The sequence below is a fragment of the Schistocerca nitens genome, unplaced genomic scaffold (assembly GCF_023898315.1).
Source record: "Schistocerca nitens isolate TAMUIC-IGC-003100 unplaced genomic scaffold, iqSchNite1.1 HiC_scaffold_380, whole genome shotgun sequence".
Lineage (NCBI taxonomy): Eukaryota > Metazoa > Arthropoda > Insecta > Orthoptera > Acrididae > Schistocerca > Schistocerca nitens.
This window is the reverse complement of record NW_026045914.1, coordinates 2416740-2444167: the sequence shown is the minus strand read 5'-3', so window position 1 is coordinate 2444167 and position 27428 is coordinate 2416740.

Below are 27428 nucleotides of genomic sequence, written 5' to 3'. Positions count from 1 at the left end.
GATCGCAATATAGCTGAAAGGAAAACATGGCCTTGGCAACTCGGTGACGCGAGGATCCGACAAAGATGTGCTACCGTAAGGGTCCTCTATTCTCAGATGTACCAATCTGGCATCCGACTGAACTGAATTACGGAAATGAAATAAATTTCAGGTGAGATCCCTGAACGGCTCGAAACGTAGGAAACTCCAGTGCGTTAACCTCTCCGTCATCGTGTGCTGCTCTTCCTACTCGTTCACATTCAAAATTAAGCCGTATCTGATTAAGATTGATATGGGTCGCTGGGCAATAGACGCATTAGCGACACCAGTTTCGCTCCTCTTTCGGCGTCGCTAATATCAGCAAGTTACTGGTAGTCCTCTCATACGAAGGCTATTCCGTTATTAAGGTCTGCTGGGTAGTAAAGTCTAAACCACAGAGGAAATCCGATGAAACCTTGCACAGATGTCTCCGGCAGTGTCCCACGTATGCCCGTCGATCGCGTCATGTCACTATTTTCAGCTGTGAGAGCACAGAGAGCACAGAGAGCACAGAGAGCACAGAGAGCACAGAGAGCAAGTAAAAGTGCACAGAAAATAACGGCCCCGCCAAGAACAAGTGCCTGCCGATATATTTCGCCTTATTACATGCAGCTCACGTACCGTTACTGTTAGGGATTTCCATCTTCTTCATGAGATTTCTGGCCACACACTGCAGCGGCAATGAAGTTGCTCCTGCAGCGTTTTCGATGAAAAGTGTTTGATCACCTGCCCTACAGCCCGAAATGGCTCCCTCTGAGTTTCATCTCTGCTCATATGAACCGCTCTCCATGAAGAAGAGTTGGTTTCACGTGGAACAGAGACGAACACTGCGACACCTGCACATATCATCCACCACGCAGTCCCGACCAGACAAGACTGCAGACCAACCTAGAGAATTATCTGAAAGCGCAGGCAGCTGCCTTCTAAGGTGACGGTACTGAAAATGCAGTACAAGGATGCGACATTTGTCTAACGCTGAACGGTGACTATGTAGAGAAGTAGATGGATGGTGTCAGCCAAGTTTTGCGAACTGATGGATGTGGCGCAATGGTTAGCATACTTGACTTGCGATCACGAGGGCGACGGTTCAAACCCGCGTTCGGCTATCCGGATTTTTGGATTTCCGTGAGTTCCCTAAAACGCTTCAGGCAAATGCTGGGATGGTTCCTTTGACAGGGCACGGTCGTCTCCCTTCTCCATCCTTCCATAATCCGAATGGATCGAAGTCCTCGGAGTTTGGTCCCATCCCCCAAACCAACCAACTCTTCCAAATAAATAATTTTTGACTATCACCGTGCTTTCCATTTCGCGACCGATCGAGTCTTTATAAAACAACAGCACTCGTACATTAATCTGCAAAATAGGCTGAAACCAACTGGGTCGTAGAGCAGACAACGTGAGGATTTATCCGAAACAGGCATAAATAGAACAGGCAACACCAATGTAGCTTTCCCTTGTAGGAGTTTTACTACTCGTTATATTTGGATTGGGTTTATTGAGCCACACTGCGAAAAACCTGGTAGAAATACAAAATAACACATGCTGAGCAAGCAGAATATAAGCAGTGCAAACAATGATTTCAAATTATTGTACAATTTTCTTGAAGGGCCATGGTTTGTAGCTAATAAATATTCACATATCAGCTACAGACAGAATATACCAAACACAGCTCAGGAGAGAATGAGAAGCGTACACATGGACAATATCACCTTTATGTAATCACAGTTAACACAAATTTTATTTAATCATGTTTTTTCCTCCTGTAAACCAAAAAAATGTTTTGTATCCTCATGAATATTGAACTTACATATCGTAAGTGAAACTTTTGTGTCGGTGGTCAATGTTTTTTTCTGGGACCAAATAAGATTGAAATACTAAATTACAAAAATTCTTGATATTCACCAAATATTAGGACACACAGTACATATTTTACATCAGTACTCACACACGTTTCTCATCCTGGTAATTACTTATTTCCGCGGATTAATTTGCTGACGTTTACTTATAAAGTGCCGACTGATATATATATATATATATATATATATATATATATATATGTATATATATATATATATATATATATATATATATATATATATATATATATATATATATGAGTACCACAGAATAGTACCTCAAATAGTATGATAGAGATTCCCGTGATAGGCCAAGTAAATTTTACTGAATGCTCTCCTACACTTCAAACTGACACAGATACGTGTGACAGTTTAGCAACATAGTTACCAAATCCCTGTAAACAGGCCTCGGAGCCTTCCACCAGTCCTTCAATTACTCGATTATAAAAATCCACTCGTTGGTCACGGAATCTCTCCAGAACCTCTATGTAAATGCCTTCATCGCCGGAAAATGGCGACTTTCTTGAATCAGTTCCTCGATGGTGTGGACATTGTGTTCTTTGGTCGATGTCAATATCGATGTCCTTCCTTTCCTATCAGCGTCTTACACAGCTGATCAGCATTGGTTAAACTGATGACACCATTTCCATACAGCGGGACGCGTCTTTGCATTTTGTCCACACACAGCCAGAATTCACGCTCAGTTTGTGTGAAATTTAGATGTTTTGCCGACACGAATCGGACTGCCTCGCGCAGCTCAACTTTGGAGCAGCTTTCCAGTCGCCGTTCCATTTCACTCTCAAAGCATGACGCAGTTATTATACGTACCGCAGTGTAGCTGTGTCTGCAGAAGGCTCAGGGCATGTACTGTCTTCTGATGACGCGGCAGTCTAGTTGTGCAGTGGTCTTAAGCGTGGGACAACGTGTGTTACTGCCTGAAGTCGCTGCGTTTCTGCTTTTTCATGGAATTGAAAAGAACAGTTCCTTTTTTCTGTGAGACAAATACATTTAGTGTACTGCATAACGTGAAAACCTTACATCCAGGCAGCGCACATCTGAATCGACTTCTCTCGGATGTATTCAGTATCTCAGGTGGACACGACACAAGGCATGGAGCATCTTTACTGTTAGTGTTGGCTCAGAGTCTGGTGTTCTGGAGCATTTCCTCATTCGAAATGCATCGCTTTTGTCATTACATTCCACCTCTTCTTCCTCACTGTCTTCTGCGCCTTGTATTCTCTACTGTGAATGTGAATGTGTGTGTCGTTGCTGAATGTGTACAAAGTGCTGAATCTCTTAAGGTTTTTAAATAAAGCGTACGTTATTCACATTCTACACCTTTATTCTTCATGTCTACATCACCTCTGCTTGCACCCTTTCATTACTATTAAGGCCGGCCGAGGTGGCCGAGCGGTTCTAGGCGCTACAGTCTGGCTGGAACCGCGCTACCGATACGGTCGCAGGTTCGAATCCTGCCTCGGGCATGGATGTGTGTGATGTCCTTAGGTTAGTTATGTTTAAGTAGTTCTAAGCTCTAGGGGACTGATTACGTCAGAAGCTAAGTCCCATAGTGCTCAGAGACATTTGAACCATTTGAACCATTACTATTAAAGCGAAGTCCTCGAAGGTAATCTTTAAGTTTTGGAAAACAGATGAGAGCTAGTCGGGAATGTATCGATGACAGAGAACACAATTGACGGATTGTTTCAGATGTCGCAGCGCTCGTCTGTGCTCCATTAGTAGACGAACTCTCCGAATTCGTATTTCCTGTCTTTTGAGATTCTGTTTCTCACGCAACGACATAGTTACGATGGACACAGACATGTTACACGAAAAAAACTCGGAGCACCCTTGCGCCAGCGTATTTCAAATTCCGTCTCCGATGCTAAAAAGTCAACCGAGTAATTTGCATGACATGTAATACCTCAACCGATATTGAGAACAGAATAAAAAATTTGGAGGCATCACTTTTCATCACGCTTTCGTACATCGAAAAAATTTATCTTTACATTGTTTTTCGCAAATAAGCGGTCTGTTATTCCATAGCGGAATTTATACACATGTACAACCTTAAATTACCTTTCTCTGTCCAAATCACGCTAACACTGCGATAAACAGCTTTCTACAGTCAGATACTGAAACTTACGGGGAGATTGCAGAAACGGAACCAAGTGATAAACAGAAAATACATGGTGCAAAGTGCAGCCTACAATCAGGCACAACAAGATCAATTAATTATCCGACCTAGACGAAAACAAATAAAATTTGGATACAGAGTATGTGCTTTTTGAGGACTGGGAAAGATATTTCAGGATCTTCACTGTACAATAAAACAGTAACACTTGACGGAAAGGAGACCATCAAGATCTTGCAGGAAACAGTTGCATTGATGTATCTGTAGAAAAACAGTTACCAGCCTCCTCCGCTCCTGAAACTTTCGAAACCTGCTGGAGCTTCTAATAGGCGCTTCTATTGGAGTGTAGTATTGAATTCTATGGTACACAAAAAGACCCAATCCTCTGCCCATTATTCCTTGGCGAGTATCGTCCTCTGCAACCTGATATCTGAGGATGGTAAATGACATTAATTACAGGGTGAGAAACACCGGCCTTGTTCGTCAGCTGTTCGTCCTAGTCATTGTAAACTAATCCCACGTGACCTCTGTTCCACGGATAGGAGGTTCATGTACCTCTTCGCTTGGTTGCAGTACCCGAATATTCATTTTACTGATCCATAGTCATTGCTGAACACATTCCTATACACATTTGGATTGTTTACAGAACGTTCTAGAGCCTCCCGTGACGACCAGATTTGAGATTCTCTCGAATCGCTATAGCTTCTGCTGTAGAAAATGAGACATGTGGTGGAAGACGAAACTGCTTGGAATATTTCAGCTTCTGGACAAGAAATACACGTCGTACTGCTGAAATCTCTTGAAAGAACAAGCCATTAGTATAAACATAACAATGTTCGTCGAATAAGACAGTTGAACTGATTGTGCCAAAACAGTTTTTCGTAAAACCGTAGAAGAGAATCTCGAGGTTTACAAACAGATGTAGGAATGGAATACCAAGTGGGCCTATGTAGATATCAGATTGAATTCAACCGTAGGTGTTAAACACCGGATCTAATGCTTAAACTAGTAAGGAATAAAGACGCTACATATCCGATTTGGAACTTATGTGCGGAGGAATTTATCTTACATCCCGTAGGAGGGTGATTAATCTACTGTTTGACTGCTGTCTCTCTAGGCCAATAAACCGTCTCGCGAGATAAACAGAGAATCGACTCGTGGCGATAACGTATTAGACCTTCTGGTGACAAACAGACCCGAACTATTTGAAACAGTTAACGCAGAACAGGCTATCAGCTATCATAAAGTGGTTACTGCACCGATCATTTCAGCCGTAAACAGAAATATTAAAAAAGTTAGGAAGGTTTTTCTGTTTATCAAAAGTGACAAAAAGCAGATTTCAGAGTACTTGACGGCTCAACACAAAAGTTTCGTCTCAAGTACAGATGGTGTTGAGGATCAGTGGACCAAGTTCAGAATCACCGTACAATATGCATTAAATGAGTATGTGCCAAGAAAGATCGTAAGAGATGGGAAAGAGCCACCGTTGTATAACAACCGAGTTAGAAAACAGCTTCGGAAGCAAAGGGTACTTCACAACAAAAATAAACATAACAAAAGCCTTGCAGACAAACAAAAATTACATAAAGTGAAATGTAGTATGAGGAGGGCTATGCAAGAGGCGTTCAACGAATTCGAAAGTGAAGTTCTGTGTACTGACTTGGCAAAAAAACCTAAGAAATTTTGGTTTTATGTCAAAGCAGTAGGTGGATCAAAACAAAATGTCCAGACACGCTGTGACCAAAATGGTACTGAAACAGAGGATGACAGACTAAAGGCCGAAATACTAAGAACCTTTTTCCAAAGCTGTTTCACAGAGGAAGACTGCACTGTAGTTCCTTCTCTAGATTGTCGCACAGATGACAAAGTGGTAGATATCGAAATAGATCGTAGCGTTCCAAAACATTGGAAAAGGGCACAGGTCATCCCCGTATTCAGGAAGGGACGTCGAACAGTTTTGCAGAACTATAGACCTATATCTCTAACGTCGATCAGTTGTAGAAATTTGGAACACGTATTATGTTCGAGTATAATGACTTTTCTGAAGACTAGAAATCTACTTTGTAGGAATCAGCATGGGTTTCGAAAAAGACGATCGTGTGAAACCCAGCTCGCGCTATTCGTCCACGAGACTCAGAGGGGGTTCCCAGGTAGATGCCGTGTGTCTTGACTTCCGCAAGGCGTTCGATACAGTTCCCCACAGTCGTTTAATGAACAAAGTAAGAGCATATGGACTATCAGACCAATTGTGTGATTGGATTGAAGAGTTCCTAGATAACAGAACGCAGCATGTCATTCTCAATGGAGAGAAGCCTTCCGAAGTAAGTGTGATTTCAGGTGTGCCGCAGGGGAGCACAGGACCGTTGCTATTCACAATATACACAAATGACCTTGTGGATAACATCGGAAGTTCACTGAGGCTTTTGGCGGATGATGCTGTGGTACATCGAGGGTTTGTAACAATGGAAAATTGTGCTGAAATAGAGGAGGATCTGCAACGAATTGACACATGGTGCAGGGAATGGGAATTGAATCTCAATGTATACAAGTGTAATGTGCAGCGAATACATAGAAAGAAAGATCCTTCATCATTTAGCTACAATGTAGCAGGTCAGCAACTGGAAACAGTTAATTCCATAAATTATCTGGGAGTACGCATTAGGAGTGATTTATAATGCAATGATCATATAAAGATGATAGTCGGTAAAGCAGATGCCAGACTGAGATTGATTGGAAGAATCCTAAGGAAATGCAATCCGAAAACAAAAAAATGGTTCAAATGGCTCTGAGCACTATGGGACTCAACTGCTGTGGTCATCAGTCCCCTAGAACTTAGAACTACTTAAACCTAACTAACCTAAGGACATCACACACATCCATGCCCGAGGCAGGATTCGAACCTGCAACCGTAGCAGTCGCACGGTTCCGGACTGCGCGCCTAGAACCGCGAGACCACCGCGGCCGGCCCGAAAACAAAGGAAGTAGGTTACAGTACACTTGTTCGCCCACCGCTTGAATATTGCTCACCAGTGTGGGATCCGTACCAGATAGGGTTGATAGAAGAGATAGAAAAGATCCAACGGAGAGCAGCGCGCCTCGTTATAGGATCATTTAGTAATCGCGAAAGCGTTACGGAGATGATAGATATACTCCAATGGAAGACTCTGCAGGAGAGACGCTCAGTAGCTCGGTACGGGCTTTTGTTGAAGTTTCGAGAACATACCTTTACCGAGGAGTCAAGCAGTATATTGCTCCCTCTTACGTATATGTCGCGAAGAGACCATGAGGATAAAATCAGAGAGATTAGAGCCCACACAGAGGCATACCGACAATCTTTCTTTCCACGAATAGTACGAGACTGGAATAGAAGGGAGAACCGATAGATGTACTCAGAGTACCATCCGCCACACATCGTCAGGTGGCTTGCGGAGTATGGATGTGGATGTAGATGTAGAAGTACTTTGTTGTCAAGCACAACATATAACGAAGTCTCTCGGGTCTGTGTTCCAGTTATGATTTCTGAGATTCCTTGTTGTACTCCACATATCAGATATCTTAATATCACTATTCATTGTTTCACAATAATTTATCCAGATTAGACGTTTTTAGTTCTTTCGTGCAACACGTTAGTTTTAGCATTCGTCTTCTAGCAATGCAGGTTGTCTTCTGAAGGTAAGGAGAGCTTATATTGCTTAAGCGCTAGTCCACGTTGCGCAGTAATTGTGAAGATTTCGTATCCCATGTCACAGAGCTGTCAATCTGTAACGAAGTAGCTTGTCGTTTATGGGATAGAGAGATCTGTCACATTTAATGCATTGAACAACGTGTAGCAGGATACGTGCTGTGGATCCGTTTCTGGCACAACAGCTACTGTATTCTCCACGATTGTTTGAATGAGTGCCAAGGAGTGTTAGGGAAGAATCCCACGTTCTTGCTGTCGGTTTGTCATCAGAACATTAGGGAAATGATCTGATCCTAATGGGTCATGCCATATTAAGTAGAAACCGCATCATCTGGTAACGAACATAACGTGATATCGTCAACAGAGCTGCCTTTATGGGGGAAGACACATCAGGAGAGAACAGCCATCGTTGACAACTGACAGTATGTAAACAACAAAATCGGTAGCAACCGTCGTAAAGGGTGTGAAAGCATTTATTACAGAAAATCGATTTTAGTCACTGAGTAACCACCTTCAGTGCAAATATTAAAGTCTTGAAGACCCACGTAATAATAGCAAATATTACAACAAGTTGGGATCAAATGGCCTTGAGCACTATGGGGCTCAACATCTGAGGTCATCAGTCCCCTAGGACTTAGAACTACTTAAACCTAACTAACCTAAGGACATCACACACATCCATGCCCGAGGCAGGATTCGAACCCGCCAATGTAGCGGTCGCGCGGTTCCAGACTGAAGCGCCTAGAACCGCTCGGCCACTAGGGCCGGCCGAATTGGGATCATTATAGAAGAACATGGCAGTTGACGAACAGATTTTTTCTTTAAGTGCTATGCTCCGCTACATTGTATACCCAACAGGAGCATCGTCTTAGTGTCACTGTCCCACAGTGCAGGCTCAAAATATGAACATTTCACACTACCTCTTGCTGTGGCAAACGGACACAATCGTTTGCTACCTTTTGCGATTGATATGGTGTATGGTGTGTCTTAAGAGGCTTCTGGAGGCATCATTAATTTATGGGCGGTTGTCAGAAAACCACCAAAAATTGTTTTTTCATGTATTCTTTCTACCAAAACCGAGCCGCGGATTCCAAGCCGAATTTTAATAGCATATGACTGGATTTCCTACAATATACTCCTACAATACCGAGCCCGTTTCCGTGAGACGAAGGTCGAAAGTTACCCTACTTGAACGAGTAAGATATGCACGTGTAACGGGGTGTGAGGCGAAATAGTAGCTTACACGGCGGAGATTCAAGCGTCTCTACTGGTAATGTATTTGTCGAAGTTGATCGCATTGTTCCAAGGCAAAATCGCTGGCAACCGAAATGTACTGCTTCAAGTTTATGAGGTGCACCTTTGGTATACATAATCGATGACTAAGCGGAGGAGGCCCTAGGATATGTTCAAGAGAATGGTGGGCTCCACACCCTACCAAGTTACATCTACAGATATCGTAATGTTAATGCTGTTTCCTGATTACAAGAGATATGTGATCATCCCATCTGAAGCGCGTTCCAAACATCACAGGCTTCAGTTGCCTATGGGAGGGAGACACTATGAAATAAAATGGATGAATTACACCGTCGCAACCATCTCCGGTTAAAGAGAACTATGGAACATTTCTGAGTTGAAATTGTTAGGTTGTTGACATTGTAACAGCGTGTTAATGCGTAAACGACTCTGTCTAAAGCCGTGCATAGATATTCAAGATCATGCTGTACAGGATTCAAGACGCTGACTAGGCTTCAAGATCGTGGTGTATAGGAGAAAGGTATAAATCATCTGCAACCCGGATAGTTTCAATGCCGGGTGAAATGATGTTGTACGTGGTCCGTATCTCGTGTGTACGTTTAAAACATATAAGGGCTGGGCATGGAGCACTGATGCAGTCCTCTATAGGTTGTAATAGCAATTTGTTCTGCAGTCAGAGCACTGTATTTTAGGAAGGTTTGAATGCCAAACAAAAACGTCTCTGGAATACATATATCGCTTAATTTTTGTAGTAGAAGTGAAATTTAAACATTGTCGTGCGCACCTTTACGTCGATAAACGCTAATGCAAAACTGTTGACTAGTGTTGAACGAAAAATTTCAAAATGTATAATACGAAGAACGCATAGTTCCCGTTACCCTCCGGAAACCCCACCTGGTTTTCTGGAAGCAAATACTTCTATCGCAGCTACCACTCTGAGTGGGTCTTAATAAACTATCCAAGGGTCCTTCCGGCTCAAGACGACGTTCTACTTCCGGCCATTGCTTTGGGTCACGGAGCTGGAATAATTATTTGAACTGTTCAGTGAGGAGAAGAGTGTCATCCAAATACCGTTGAAAGTTCGTAGAAACTTTGTCAATGCACTATTTGGCGAATTACACAGCGAAGGATAGTGGACATGATTCACTCCAAGGACAGAGTTCGTCGAGGACCGCAGCATTTTCTTCAGCTCTTTTAGCTGGAAAGGTGTTCACAGGATATGGCCAGATTCTATGGCTACTGGTGGAATAACGGGACTGCAATCGTGAGACAAACATTTGGTCCGGGCTCCATTTGCGATTTCTGAGTTTTCATACTGTATTCAACACATCGGATAGCTTAATGACACTATTCAATGTTTCACAATAATTATTTGTTTCTGATGTTCCCGACCTTTTTTTTTATTTTTACAACCTGTTGGTTGTAGCATCTGTCTTCCAGCATTGCAGGTTGTCTTTTCAAGATATGGAGATCTTATATTACTTACGTGTTAGTCAACGCTACGCAATCATTTGTGAAGATTCCGTATTCCATGATATCACAGGGGTGTTAGCGTGTGACGAAGAAGCGTAATACGTTGTGAGCCGAAAACGTAGTTTATGAAGTGGCATAGCACCGATGAACAAGTTGTAAAGTGTCTTCACAAACATCAGAAGAGTTCTGGGAAGCCAACGTTGTAGTACTGAAGCACAGCCGGCCGAAGTGGCCGTGCGGTTAAAGGCGCTGCAGTCTGGAACCGCAAGACCGCTACGATCGCAAGGTTCGAATCCTGCCTCGGGCATGGATGTTTGTGATGTCCTTAGGTTAGTTAGGTTTCACTAGTTCTACGTTCTAGGGGACTAATGACCTCAGCAGTTGAGTCCCATAGTGCTCAGAGCCATTTTTAAACTGAAGCACAGGGAAAGTTTTGTGCGCGTTAAATATTCTGTGAAGTGTAAAATTAGTCGCGCAATATTTGAGTTTCATATAAGTAATGTATCAAAATTTTACTGAACCATAAAGTTCTATCCATATGAGTGGCATTACCTACTGTGGGTGGCAAAAGTGGGGAAGTTGCGGAAAAATGCTCTTACAGGAGCACTAAAACGGCGAACACGCTGTTGTTCAAAAGAGTCTGACAGAAAAGTGGAGTACCAGCTGCCTCATCTTGGTTTCCCCAGCACCTTTAAAAAATTTCCCAACAATTTTGGCATGCAGGCAAATTCGCGCGCTTTTTTATGCAGAGAGAAAATGTTAAAGCGGCATTGGAAAAGACACAGATATACTGGAAGGTAGTAAAATGTGGCTGTGGCATAGAAAGATCGAAGGAGGCATTAGTAATGTGAGAGAAAGAGAGTGAAACAGTGCCATAGTATCGTAGTTGACAGTGCTAGGAAAATAGTGAAGGAGACTGTGCTAGTGACACAGGAGTAAAGGGAAGGTGCAGTTGAAAGTGAATGACAGCCAGTGATAAAGAGAGACAGCGTCTACGACTGTGACATCGAGGATGAGAGAGATAGCGAAAGTGAGAAGGCGGCGGCAGTTTGATGGGCTGAATGAAATAGTAGCAGTAAGAGAGAGCAAGAGGGAGACAATGACAGTGAGGGGATACAGTAGTAGTAGTAGGGGTGTGGGTTATAGTGAGGGGAGTTTGTCGGAATGAGAGATGAGTTGCGTGTTAAATAGAGTGCGAATATGTTCGCGTGCAAAAACATTTGGGATAATATTAAAGGTGCTGAGGGAACTACAATGAGGCGGCTGGTAGACCATACTTCGTTCAGAGTCATTTCAAACAGGAGAATATTCGAATTTTGTGCGCCGATAGGATTCGTTTTCTCCGGAACGAATTTACCTATCTTGCGATGTAAGCGTTGAGATCACCAGAGGTTGTTCAACAGTGCATTCCACTCCACTTCGCTTACATTGCTTTACGGGGAGAAACGTACCGATAACAGGGTGAATAATACAAAACGTAATTATATCTGCGCTAGTGATATCTACAGTCTTATATTAGGGGAACTGATCTATCGTTCCGAGAAAGTGTCTTCTTCCCACAGCAGGACAGGGACAACGCCTTTGGTTTAAATGGCTCTGAGCACTACGGGACTTAACTGCTGAGGTCATCAGTACCCCAGAACTTAGAACTACTTAAACCGAACTAACCTAAGGACATCACACACATCCATGCCCGAGGCAGGATTCCAACCTGCGACCGTAGCGGTCGCGCGGTTCCAGACTGTAGCGCCTAGAATCGCTCGGCCATTGCGGCCGGCGACAACGTCTTTTCACTCTGGTCTGCTCGACCTGATAATACAGAACTCTCTAGAAATGATACGTCTGTCTTGTGCCAAAAAGGTTTCGGAAACGCAAGCTGCAGATATAATTGGATATGAAATCTCTCAGAAGACTTTCTTCATTTTCTTTGGCTGACCGAACGCTCCACTGAACGACCCCGGAAACCGTTCCATTTCTTAAATCTCTCATGTGTACCTCTACTTTGGTGGGGAAGAGTACTTCGGTTGTTAGTGTGATGCTGCTGGTGTTACGCGTGTACTGATAGTGGCTGCCATTCTTCGTGAACGTCGTGAAGGTTACTTGGGTGCCTGCTTCATGACATGTCGTTCTTTCCTGGGATAGAGGAGGCAGGGGGATAGTCTGTCAGTTTCCGGCACTCTTCATGTGATATTTTGTAGTTTTAGGGTATTTTTCAAACAAATTGAGGAAAGGGTCAAGTCCATGTGAAAGGTAGTCCACAAAAAATTCTTAACTTACTGACTGCTCTGCAGCAAGAGTATGAGGCGGTGTCATTTTGCTGTCTGAATACAGAAACTCTGAATCACACGTGTTCTAATGTTCTTTTGTCTTCGCAGGTGCTTTACAGCATTTTGTGCTGTCTGTGTCTTCCCTGCAGGAAGAAGACACGTGATTTGGGGCAGAAATCAAAGAAAAAAGGTTCGACGGAAGTCTATGATTACAGAAATGTGGACATGGAGAAGGTAAGCACTGAGCAAGTCTAAGGTGTGTGAAAAATTCCACAATGAAGCCAACGCCCAGTTACATTACAGTTAATATAGTCACTGATACAGCACCATACAGAATCTCACTGTATCAGCTTCTGGACTCGGCTAAACTCTCTCAACTACTCGTCATAAACAAGCCATCACCAAACGACAGCTCCTCCTACAGTGCACACTGACCCCACCGTTTTATAAGTGCATTTTCAGAGACAGTGAAATAAGTGTGGATCAAGGCACGTAACCCAATTGCAGCCACACGTCTTCGTATCCATCACCTCCATAACACTAGCCGCTCACTTTCCTATGATCGTCGGATCAGCGTAATAGGTATACCTGCTTACAAAAGGACTCGTAATAACTGGTGACAACGGTAACAACACTAATGGTTGGAATTAAGCTAGTAAACTGAACTGAAGAAAACATTTCGGCTATACACGTACGCATCCCGGACCGACCAAAACTTCCACATGTCACACATTGCCCATATTTTCTATGTTCGCATTTTGTTGTGCATGCGGAGGGAGAGACTAATTATTACAACCATCACACAGTCTGTGTTTATACGATGTCTGTATATTACATTACAATTTCATTCAGTCAAGCATGCAGTCATTAACGGTTTGAGAAAAGAAGGCCGCGTACTTATGTTCTTCCTACTAGGAGGCAACTTCTATACATAACGTGGCAATCAGTCGCAACGCTGCGGACAGCAGCATCCTGTCTTTAATAAATAGTAAAGTGAAGTACGCATGAAGGCAACCGAAAATTACATTCAGTCGATATTGTTACAGATTTGTGGGTCAAACCGAAAAAAAACATGCCTGGTAGGATTAAACATCGTTCCTTTTGAGAATATTCAGGAGTAGCAATTGATGAATGGTTCAAACATTTAGGAAAACTTTATATGTTTTTATGGATAAGTTCATTTCCATTAGTAGATGTAACCCAGACATGTCACACCATCGCAGACCACGCGGTATTAAAATAGGTGCACAGTAGATTGTAATACGTCTATAATTATTTACGTTATCAATACTCTTCCCAGCGTACTACTGCGAGTAATGTCACATGTTTCCCATTTCTGACATCATTACCTTAACCAGAGCTATATGACATAGCATTATTTTCATGACGCCATCAATAAGGATATGCGTTTATTGTACGCAGATGTGTGTTGCTTAAGTGATATTTCATGTAGCAGGCTTTCTGAAACCTAGAGTGGCTTGTAATGTTTATGTTCCGAGTCTTGAGATGACATGTCATTCGTCAGTAGCATAGAGATCACAGTGGGACGATGGCAGCAGAATGAATTTGCCTTTTGCGTGCACGCGCTCCATCGACTATACTAACCAAGAACGACACACGACCTGTCCTCACAAGTGTACTTCCACCAGTGCCTCATTTCCCGACTTCCAAACTTCACAGAAAGGCAAAGGTGTCGTACTCGAGTTTCAGTCCGGCATATTCTGGCCTTCATATTTCACTACGTGTTTACTGTATATATCTATCCACATTTGCTTCACGTATTCTGAACCTCCATTGTACATACAAGTTTTCTTCTTTCAAGCGCCAGTTTAACTATTAAAGGATGCCTTGGCAGTAGCCATATTACCGTGCCACAGTTTTGTCTAGTGTTTTCCGTTAAAATCTTACCTCACGTTTTCATTCTTGTAGCTCTTAGTTCTCTGCCTTATTTGATGTCTTAATTTATAATCGCCATCTTTAGCACCGTACTTCACATCTCTTAAAAGATACAGTTATGGACTGCATATGTTGTATAAAATCTGTTTCAGTATTGTAAGTCAAGTGTTTAGAATGTTCGGATCTGTTAGAAAAATATGCAACCCACTCTTCCAGGTTTATGACCGCTTGAAAAAGAGGAGGGTGTCACAAGTGCCTTCTGTCTTTGAGATATTTCCCTGCCAATGGACCCCAGAATCAGCTAGTCGCATCAAGTATGGAGATAACAGTGTGGACTGTACGCTGAAGGACGGCTATGCAGAGGTAAGTCAATTTCAATACAACCATGTGAAGTAAGCTCGAAGAAAGGGTAAGAAAGAACGAGAGAGAAGAATGACCAAATAAAGTAGCAAAATATATGCAATAGTGTTCTTCGGCGCTCCACCTTCACGAAATGAAAAACGAAGGTTAACAGTGACTCAGTGCACCAAAATCTGGCAAGAGCTTTGGACGTGCTGCCTCAGTCTCCAGTAGACAGGATACGGCCATAGGGAGTGTTAGTTTGGATATCCTTGCATAAAGCTAAGCACTTCCATAAACTGGTAAAAGCGTATGCCTTCAGTTTAAAAGGAAGACGAAAGATGACTTTAATTTGAGTGCAGTAATTTGAGGAAGTAGTACGAATCCACCGTATAAAAATGCACACAATGGCAGAACGATATAACGTGTGTTTCAGTTCCAGTCCATGTGACGCTTACCTAGAGCGGATGCAGGGGGAAGTTTAGAAACTTTAAGAATAGTTGATAAGAAAATAAATAACCGGAACAGAGACCACAGAGGTGTTAGAGAGGGTATTAGATTGCGGGGATTCTTAAACAAAAGATAACAGTGCTGTCGTAGAGACCCACTATCATGTCCCAGAATCGGAATTCGAGGTTGTTTAGGCGGTGTGAAGGAAGAGAAAACATAAATTGAAATGACGATGGGAAGAAAAAGCTAAGAGAAATTAGTGTGATAACAAAGATAATTATAAACATTAATTTACATTTTCGTTAGTAAGCACTCTCACTTGCAAGTCCCTGCGTATTTTATTGTGTACTGGCACTTCAAATTTATTTGATGTTGTGACGTAAGTTAACTGTTTGTTGATGCCTTAGCACTAGTAGCAACAAACTACAGATAAGTAACTAAGTGTGCTCCATAAATATCTTTCTTTGTCTTTTCCTTCTAGTACCTTTTAGCTCTCTACCTTATTCGATATCTTAACTTTCAGCACACATCAATAGCACAGTACTAAAATTCCTTAAAACTGCAATTACGGGCCACTTATTGAATATATAGTCTGTTTAATTATTACAATTCAGATATCTGAACCTTTATATCTGCTGTATGCATGTCTTGCCTAAATTAGTGATGGTAAAAACAAAACTCCCCCAGGTTCGTATATTCGGGCGCTTCAAGGTGATAAATGTGGCCGAGGAAATTCCTCCATCTGTTGCCCACAACTGCAACCTTCCTGTAGAACCTCGCAACCGCCGGAAGAGGCGAGAGAAGAAACAGGAGGATCCCATTGACGTAAGTCAATATTATTACTACCATGATAAAGAAGCAGTAGGGAACGGCCAGACAGGGTGTGAGGAAAGAATGTACAGATGGTATCTCAGACGGTATGCACTGCGGAATACTCCACTGCCAGGTAATACACTGAAGAGCCAATGAAACTGGTACACATACCCTATATCATGTAGGGCCGCTGCGAGCACCCAGAAGTACCGCAACACGACGTGGCACGCACTCGACTAACGACTGAAGTAGTGTTGGAGGGAACTGACAGCATGAATCCTGCAGGCCTGTATATAAATCCGTAAGATTTCGAGGGGATGGAGATCTATTCTGAACAAGAAATTGCAAGTCTCAATAATGTTCATGTGTGTCTCCAGATGCACACGCCTCACACCATTACTGAGCCTCCACCAGTCCCCTGCTGACATGCAGGGTCCATGGATTCATGAGGTTGTCACCATACCCGTACACGTCCAACCGCCCAATACAGTTTAAATATAGAGACTCGTCCTTCCAGGAAACATGTTTCCACTCGTCAACAGTCCAATGTCGGTGTTGACGCGCCCAGGCGATGCTTAAAGCTTTGTGTACTGCAGTCATCAAGGATATGCAAGTGGGCTTTCCGATTCGAAAGCCCATATCGATGATGTTTCGTTGAACCGTTCGCACTCTGACACTTGTTGCTGACTCAGCATTGAAATCTTCAATAATTTGCGGAGAGGTTGCTCTTCTGTCACGATGAACGATTCTCTTCAGTCGATGTTGTTCCCTTTCTTACAGGATGTTTTCCCGGCCACACCCAAGTCTAGGATTTGACATTTTACCGGACTCCTGATATTCACGGTAAACTCATTAAATGATCGTACGAGAAAATCCCCACTTCATCGCTACCTCGGAGATGCCGTGTCCCATCACTCGTTTGCCGACTATAACACCACATTCAAACTAAGTTAAATCTTGATAACCTACCGTTGTAGCAGCACTAGCCGATCTAACAACTGCGCCAGACAGTTATTGTCTTATACAGGCATTGCGGACTCCAGCGGTGTATTCTGCCTGTTTACATATCTCTGTATTTCAAAACTCATGCCTATAGCACTTTCTTTGGTGCTTCAGTGTATTATTGGGAATCGCTCAAGCTCCATACGTGCTTTCAGTGCATGAGAGACCGCAGCTGACACTCAGATTTACAAGAAGAGCAATGAGAGATATTCACTCTACTACAGACCAATAATATTATTCTCAACTTGTTACAACACCCTAAGGTAAAACTAAGGTTGCATGCAAGGATATAAATGTGGAAAGGGATGCTAGGCCATGAAACTGAAGAAAACGGAAGATGAAGAACAATATACATAGGGAGACGTGGCTCTAGTATAATTGGTGTAAATTAAACAAACAATACGGTATTAATATGTTCGGAGGAATCATACATTTTCTTATAATACAGCAAGACAGTGTGAAAGGAGCATGAATTTAAAATATGTTACTAATTACTTTTATTGTAAAAAACAATATATCAAGATATTGACAAAGATAGAGTAAATAACTCTACATGATGTATTGTTAATCAGGCGTAATATTTCATCCTGGCGGAAGATACAGCGCAGCAATATCAAAATATACTTATATTTTCTTTAGTAATTTCCTTTTTTAAATCTACCGGCGTGGTTGCTGTAAGATTGCAAGTAGTAACCGAAAACTATCGAAGACGTCACATATCATACGGCTAAAAAAGGATGTGTCATGTTTTTTGTATCATCATAGTCTTGCTTGGTGTCACTCTTTTGTATGGCCTAATCATTTTATATCATCACGCGCCGTATCCCACTGTATATGCAATGGTCTGCTTCTTTTTTTCGAACCTGCCCAATTCTTCACAATTTTAACATACATTAAAAACACTGTATTTCACGTTCATTACTGTCTGCAGTGAAGGCTTAGTTACTTAATATGTAATCCATTTAAGAATGCTGAGATAGACGTCTTAACTTTTCTGTCCTTTAGACAAATGCTATTCTAGATGAATCAGTGATGATAAACTCAAACCTCCCACAGGTTGATTTTACTTGGGACTTTGGAGAGGAAGAGGTGGCTGGAGAGATTCCACGTTTTGAGGGCGACACTTCCGAACTGAGTGCTCAACCTGAAATTTTACCGCAGAAACCAGAGACAGAGTTGTTCGATGCTCCGCAGGAGGGCCGTACTGAGGTAAGTCAGTAGCATTACTACCATGAATAGTTAGTAGGAAGAAAGGGACTGACTGGTTGACAGCGGAAGAAAGCCAGTTACACCTCTGACTGCATGCATTGCAGAATCACCCACTCTGCGAAATTTATTTATTTCGAATCTCTCACGCTCCAGACATGCCTTCATGACAGCAAAATGCACTCGAGAGTCACGTTTACATTTTATTACAATCCAGAAGTACTAACGTCCATTGGTTAGAAGACGTTAAAGTAAACTTCAGATACAACTTAATTTTGCTGAGATGCAGTAAGCTTCAGATGTAAAATTGCCATGACTTCGGAATGCCACTAGCGTGACATGTCGGTCCAAAAGGAGTTGAGATGCACCGATTATAGACGACAGCCTTGGAGAGTCGCAGCTGGTCGAGCTCTACTGCTGGCCAGACTCTCATCTGTCCATCGGTGTCGTAAGTTCGAGGCAAACGTGTAAGATTAGAAGCTGACTTTCAGTTTGCGACGAAGGCGTTATGCATGCACTGCGATTTCGAGTTGTGGGCCGCGGGAGACTGAAACCGGTTGCCTCATTATTAACGCAACTACGACGAGGATAGTGTTTAGCGATTTATGTTAACGTGGAGTAGTTAAATCCGGGAAAAAGTGAAATTATCATAGCACATACTGATTTGAAGACTTTGTCTTAACCAACTCAGCACGTTGCAATTTCATGCGGAAATAAAACTTTGTATACCTTGTGTCTTAAAGAAAGACACAATTCTTTACCGAAACATACGACCGCATCAAAGCTGGACTGTTCTGATGCTTAAGTTGGCCTGTGGCTCCCAGTGGAGTACGTCCTCAGCCATTTTGTGGGAGGAACACACGAGGTCGGTTACATGGCTCACTGTTCTGTAAATGTAGACCGCCGTTGCACAACTTGTCTCATCAACACACACTAAACAGCGGTGTCATTGCGAAGAAGTATCAGTAGTAAAGGGAAAAGCTGCGATGCAGTTCTGTAATTGTGTGACATTAGGCAAACCTGTTAGTTGAACTGGTGTCTCGAATCCGACATCCACATGTCAGGGGATGTGAAACCAAGAGCTGGAAATAAATGACTATGAACGCCAAAAATTAACATGTTGTGTGGCAGTAGGGGACAGATAAAGAAGACAGAAGGAATCACAACATCTCAATGAGTGTAGCCGACTAGATGGTGAACGTGCCGCCTAAGACAGATGATAGAAACGGAATGACTATTACACCAAATCAGTATGCGTGGTAACGGGTTCGATGGTTCAGTCCTTGTAAAAGTTCAATAGGATAAATGTGACGACATGAAGATTCCGAATGAACTTATGGAATATTCTATACCATCCAAAAAGGCGCTCTACTGGGACTCTTTTATCTACCTTCTAACATAGCTCACACCTAATTGCTCCAGCTAAACTTTCGTGGCGTCTGTTTTGCCTTATTGTGATACTGCCAACGGTTGTTCTAATGCTGACGCTCACGTGATCTTGTAATTAAGTTCTTGATGAAAACTATCTGGATAAGTAGACTGTAAGAGTATAAAAATTGTAAGAGCATACGAACAGTTGGCAGAGACCGCATGGAATCAATGGCACAAGCCGTAAGGAAAGGGCGAATGAAGGGTGGCCGAGGCATTTTCGGTACAGCTTCTGACAGACGTACCACGAGAACTGAAACAGTGCCATCCCATCTGTAGGTCCACAACCCTATCGATCATTGTTAATACCGAAGTTATACATAATTACTATAATATTACGACGTCTTTATTGGACAGCAATTCATAAAAAGAAATGAGGCAAGAATTTTGATTGGAACTAGCAATAGTAGGCTGCTTTCGAGGCTAAATTATTTAAAATAAGGCTGTAACAATGTTTTGGATCACCTTCTGTCGCAGGCTGAGCAACATCTTAGAGGCAAACTCTACCTCTACATTTACATCTACATATAACTCCGCTAGCCACCAAGCGATGTGTGGCGGAGGGCACTATTCGCGCCAAAGCCATATTTAACCACCCCCTGTGTTCCACTCGTGGATCGCGCGAGAGAAAAACAACTGTCTCAACAGCTTAGTACGAGCTTTAATTTCCATTATCTTTGAACGATGATCATTGCGGGATTTCTAAGCTGGTGGTAATAATATATGCTCTACATCCTCGACGAAGATAGGATATTTGGAATTTAGTGAAGAGACCCTTCCCTTTACCTCGTCGTCTATCTGCAAGTGTGTCCCACTTCAAACGTCATAACCATGTAATCCGAAGACAATGAATGTGCGAAATACGACTTACATAGTAGTATTTACCAAAAGACTGCGCTTCTTAGTCACAAAAGAGGATTACCTCTGACCACTTTTTACTTCAGGTACATAATCAGAGTAAATGATTAATTTAGTAGGAAATGGAAATTTGTGCAAACTGTGTTACGGGTTCCGCTGGTCCTGTTATAAAACATAGTCGAGATGCATCGAATGGAAAGGAACACATGCTCTTTCACCCATCATCCTTTCCCATATCTAGACAAAGTTTTCTAATGACCTCGTCAACGATGGCACGTTACGTCTCAATCAGCATACTCCCGTCATTGCGGCTGCCACTGCACGTACTTTCTACATGTTATGTTGCCTCGCCACAGCTGTGCTGTTAGGGATACGTCGGATAATATCTTTTTGTAATTTACTACTGTGTGGTTGATGGTGTTGCACTGGTTATCTGAAATCCTAAGGAAGTCGATTACTTTATTGAATGACACGAGCTGGGACAGATTCTATACGGCTAAAAACGCTCCTCGCACTTATTAGCTGGGAAGATTTGACCGAAGAGAGTGACGTACACAAATACGCGCAAAATAGTTCCACGTGATAACACAGTAACAATTCTAGATATAAAAGTGTTACCACTGCATGAATACAAATGTGTGATACGTAACGTCACAGAAATCATTGATGAGAAATATATTACTCAACAAGAAGAATACTAGTAATTCATTAGGAAGTAATTCTATTTATTGGAGGTTAAAAATATGAAATCATACGTATAACAGACATCAGTTAAGTAGAAAAACAACATCTGTTGCGGAGAAGCGGATGTAACGTTATTGGAGTGAATTAAAACATAAAGCTTTAACAACTTCAGAGCAATTATACAAGTTCTGGTATATGACACATGAATGTGAAAGGCGTATGAACGTTTTATACTTGACTAAACACTTTTAATGTAAATGAAATTAGTTATCTGGACAACTGACAAATATACTGCATTTAATTCCAAACGATATCACGATAATTGGATGTACTCGTATTACTTAACTTTACTACATGATTCAGAGTAGTAATAAAAAACATATATATCGACATTTTCTTTAGCAAGCTCCCTTGTTTAGAGTTGAGTGTATGTTTTGTTACTTAGTTGCTGTACGTCTTTATGTGTCCTATTGTAAGAAGTAAACAAAAACCATCAAAAACGTTGCATGCCATATAGACCATAGACAATGTCTGATGTTTTTAGATCATCATTCTTTTAGAAAGTTTCATTCTTCTGCGTGATCATTTTGTATCATGGTGTGCACGAAGCACTGCATGGGCAATAACCTAGTTCTTATGTTCGAACCTGACCATCTCTTAACAATTCTTACTTTCAAGCGCCCGATTAACTATTCCTCCTTGCCTTACGAATATTCACGTTAGCCTTCCTGATCAGTCTGCCCCATAAAAATCTTCCCCCTCCATTAAATTCCTGTGCCTCATAGTTCTCTACCTCTATCTTACTTTTTAACAGACATCTGCAGCACTGTTCTTCATCTTTATTACAACCTACACATAGAGATCTCGTATAACCCATTTCAGAAAGTTAAGTCAGTGCTCTGTAGGTTAGAAGCTTGCCCTCACAGCTGAGTCAGTGATGATGAAGTCAAACCATCCACAGGTCCGCGTCATTGGGCGTTTCGACGTGACCAATCTGCTAGAAGATATTCCACCGCTCGAGAACGACGCCTGTAAACTGACTGTGAACGCCGAGACTATTTGCAAGAAAGCAGAGGTGGAATTCGTTGATCTGCCGAAGGAGGATCCCTCTGAGGTAAGTTAGTGTTATTAGTACAATGAAGAGCTAGCAGGAATAAATAGCCACTCAGTTTGGAGCGACGAAAAGACAAATACATCTCAGACTGTCTGTATTGCTGAAACAGCCACCCTGTCGGCCGATAATTTCCGCGAACCTCTCACAGTCCGGTTACCCGTCACGACTATAAAATGTAGTCGACTGTCTCGTTTACATGAAGGACTAAACGAGAGATTCACTATATTACAATCCTATATTACACGCTAAGACAAAAGAACGACGCACCACAAACGAATTATCAGAATGGGAAGGATATCGGTAGACGTGATGTTCAGGTGTACAGGTACAGACAAACAAATGATTATGCGTTCAAAAAAATTGGATGATCTTAACAAACTGAGCAAGTCAGAAACGCGTTGGTACACCTGTGGACCTTCTCCAAGCAGTTGGTGGCCTTGGCATTGATTGAAATGATTGTCTGATGTCCTCCTGAGATATCGTGCCACATTCTGTCCAACTGGCGCGTTAGATGGTCAAAATCCTCAGTTGGTTGCAGGTTCCCTTCCACAATGCTGCAGACGTTCTCAATTGGAAAGAGATCCGGCGACTTTGCTGGTGAGGTTAAGGTTCGGCAAGAACGAAGACAATCAGCAGAAAATCTCGCCCTGTGCGGAAAAGCATTATCTTGGTGAAATTTAATCCGAGGATGGTTTGTCATAAAGGGCAATAAAACGGGGTGCAGAATACCTTCGACGCACCGCAGTGCTGTAAGATTGCCACGGATGACAACCAACCGAGTCCTTCTATGAAAGGAAAAGGCGCACTAAGCATTATTTCTGGTTGTCGGTCCATACGTCGGGCGTCATTCAAATTGGTATCTCACCGATGTCTGGGGCGTATATATGCGTTTTCAGCTAAGTATCTCTTTGACACGAGTAGAATTGTCTTCAGCGAAGAAGCTCTCTTCGAGTTGAGCACCGGTGACCAAAGAAGACGTGTCTCAGGAAGCCCCTGGCTGCCGCCCTCCATATAGTCTGACAGCCGGGAGTAACGGTCTGGGGCGCCATTCTTTTTCACAACTGGAACCACTTGGATTACATTCGCGGCACCTTTACAGCACAGCTGTACGTTGACGATATTCCACGCAACGCTTTGTTGCTATGCAGGACTTATATTTCAGCAAGACGAGAGTTTATACTGCCTCCCATCTTGTTTGGCAGATTCTACCATGGCCGTCAAGTTCGTCGGATCTCTCCCCAATTCAGAACGTTCGTAGTGTTATGCGTGTTGTCCTCTGTCCAGTTCGAGATTTTGATGCAGTAAACACCCCTATTGGCAGAATATGCCACGATGCCGGGAGCACATCCAGTAACTGCAATAATCCGTGCCACGTCGAAAAACTGCTGGTATAAAGCCCAGAGGAGGAACAGCGCATTGTTGACTCCCTCAATTTGTGAAGCCCTTTCTCTTACATAAATAATTCAGTTTAACTGAAACTGTAGTAATTTTTTAGTCTATAAATGTACATCACTTGGTTATTTAGAGTGTACTCACGTCCTTCAATTACTAGACACTAAACTGAATCCAAGGTCTAACGCGATGGTATCACTAGAGATTATAAGCTTCCACCGCAAAATTGTCTCGGGTTCGGTATGGTTACATGGCACCCTGCAACGACTTGAGTCGTGCCAGTTGTAGACCATAGTTCTTGCGAGTCACAAGTGACGGTATGTCACTGCTGGCTGGAGTCACCTCCTTCCGTCTACGTGGCAGGTTCGTGGTAGTGGTGTAAGATAAGCAGTTACCTTTTATTCCGCGACAAAGACGTTATTTACGTAGCGTGATATCTGATTGGGAAATGACGAATACTCAAATCGATTGACTCACTTTCAACGCATCTATGACGATCAATGTTTTACGTAATTTATGGAAATGTGAACAATCTAAATCTGGATAGTCGGTGAACATTTAAAAGGGCACGTACTGATTTCGAGGACTGTGTCTTAGCCAACTCACAACTTCTCCACGTTGTAGTTTTCTTTGGAATATCGCGTCTATCTGGCTTGTTTCTTCCGGAGATGTAAGACTTCGCGGAAGTCGACTCCTTCAGAGATGAACTGTTCTATTAGTTTTAAGTGATCTCAGGTACCTCTTGCTTCAACGAGACTGCATCCTTGGCTACTTGCTGGAAAGAACACAGGAAATTACCTACCTGCTGGACTGTAATGTAAACATTGACCGCAGTAGCATCGGTTCGTCTGCTCGATTACGCACCAAACAGAAATATTAAAGCGAAGACGTATCATTATCAAAGGAAAAGATTGCGATGTACTCACATGTCTAAGCGACGTAAGAAAATCTATTACCTGAACTGGGCGCCATAGTAGGGTATGTTAGTGTAATAGGATATGAAACCGGGAGGCAGAATGAGATGTCGCCTGAATACCACAGAAGACCGTGTTATGAAGTAGAATATCATCGATAAGGCAGTCAAAAACAATTACATCACTATAGTGACTGATACCCATGAGAATTTGACGTCCCATGCATCGCAGTTTTTAGAAACCGACGGAATTATGACATTTACGCAGTAAGCTTGGTAACGAGGACTTTCGTTTCATCCAAAGTTACATCTAAGGACATGTCGGGAACAGATGGAAGATTCATTGAAATATTTATGACGAACAATGATACTGAGCCTTTCTGCTGTGACAGAGTGATAATTCACTGAATGTTACACCAAAGAATGCGGATAACCTAACACACAAAATAACGGTGAACGTTTTATCATCTGATATGACAATAAGAATTAACAACGACGAGTTTAAAGGAGAATGGTATGATGAAGTGTGTTGAATGTCAGAAGATTAATAAAGCTACTGCATGTGAAGGTACAAGGACAACTCCTATGTTACGTAAGTTCAGTCGCCACTGCTACCAGAATATACCATGACAGAATATTTTTCGTGTAAGGATCCGTCTGTTTAGCCTCATCCGCTATTTTGCTGTGAATAGCGTCAGTACAGCTATAACCCTTAGGAGGTACGGAACAGGCAACTATTATAATATCAACCCGAGGCACAACCGTTGCCCTTTCTGTCTCCGGTCTGAAGAATGGCATTATGCAGCTCGCCACAGTAGTCCATCGAGTGAGAGCCTCTTGGTTTCTTCATAACTATGGCAAGCGTGATTCATGAGTCCACTTTACATGTTCAAGTCTTCATCTATCAGCAGAATTTTACAAACATCCCACGTTCCACGATCACACACACTCCCTCAGTCCTTTTTTACCAACTTGATAACCCCCTGAGGCTTCATGATGCATCCTATCAACAGATTCCACCTTTTATTCACTTTCTGTCATAAAAATATTTTTCTCCCCAGCTCGATTGAGTTGCCCCATGTAAGCCACGCCCTAGGTCGACTTCGTCTTCAGCGCTCTCCTGGAACACTTCCCTCCAAAACCATCTGCTCTTTTCTGCCCTGAACTGCTTACGGTTCACGTTTCATTCATGTACAAGGCTAGACTGCAGACAAATACCTTCAGAAAAGACCATGTGACATTGAATTTTGCTATTGGCGTTCTCAGTTTTACATCTTCTGCACTTCAGCATCCATCTGATATTTTTCCACCCAAGTAGCAAAACTCTTTTGATACTTTCAATGTCATTTCCTAATCCATTTCCCTCCGTAGCTCACAATTTCGATTTTATTCTACTGCATTTTACTACCTTACTTTCGCTTTTTTAACATTCAGCTAACAACATATTTTCAATAGGTTACCCATTTCTTTCAGCTGATAATTCAAGAAAAGTACCGTCTCTGATATAATTGCATTGTCATCGACTAAACAAAAGTTTTATTTTTTTCTTCCAGAACTAAAATATTCATTCCAAGTTTCGGTTTCCTTTCCGTATTGCCTGCTGAATGTCCACACTGAATAACATGTGGAATAGGCTAAAAGCCTGTTTAATTCGTGACTCGCATTTCATCCTTGTTACCCTCAGAAATGCAGCAGGTATGAACGTCCGTTTGCTTTGCTTCAGTGTATCTCCCAAGTTGTAGAATTGAGTCAGTAATGGTTCGTGCATCTCTACATCCCTCTTGAACCTAAATTCATATTTTGCTACGCTAATCATAATTTCGTGTTTCCAACCATTCCATCAACATTCACACTCCTTTGGAATTTTTCCACTTTCGAAGTGCGATCATTACATATTTTTGAAAACTGAGAGTATGTATCCAACCTTGCTCGTGTTACATGTCTGGTGAACTCTTTTTTTTCTAGCTTCTCACAATGATCCCAGTAACAGTAAAGAAGTTTTGTCCACTCTAGGTGTCCTTCTTCGACATATGTCTTTCAGTGGTCTGTGAAATTCCTTTCACAGTATAATGTGTTCCTTCATACCCTCGTCTAATTCCTCTTTCCTTTCGATAATAATTACTTCAAGCTGGTACTCTTTGTTGAACCTGTCCGTAGGCTGTATCCCAGTTTCAGTTTTTCCTTTCTTGCTTCATACTGTCTTGCAATCTGATCCATAGGTATTCATTTATGTGATTTTCTCCAAAGTTTTCTTAAATTTTCCTGTGTGGAGCGTCTATTATTCCCCCAGTCAAGTTTAGAGTTTCTTCTCCATTAATTTTAAACCTGTGTATTCACATCTGCTGGCTTAAATTCCTGTATTTAGGTATTTTCTTCTTTCGTGAGTAAAATTCTTTACTGATGAGTTGTCTTTTCCTCCATTTGATCCTATGCAGCTCTCATGATCACATCTCTCGAAACCAACCGTTCGTCATCTTTTGCAATACATCTCCCTTTCTGAATCAGCAGTTGCCTAAAGCTCCCTTTGAAACACTCGATAGTCTTTTGAAGTCTTCTGGTATCTCCAGGTTTCTAAAAGATACATAGATTCCTTTCACTTTTTTTAAAAAAAACCAAATTCAACTGATTTCTGTGCACATTTTTCTAGGC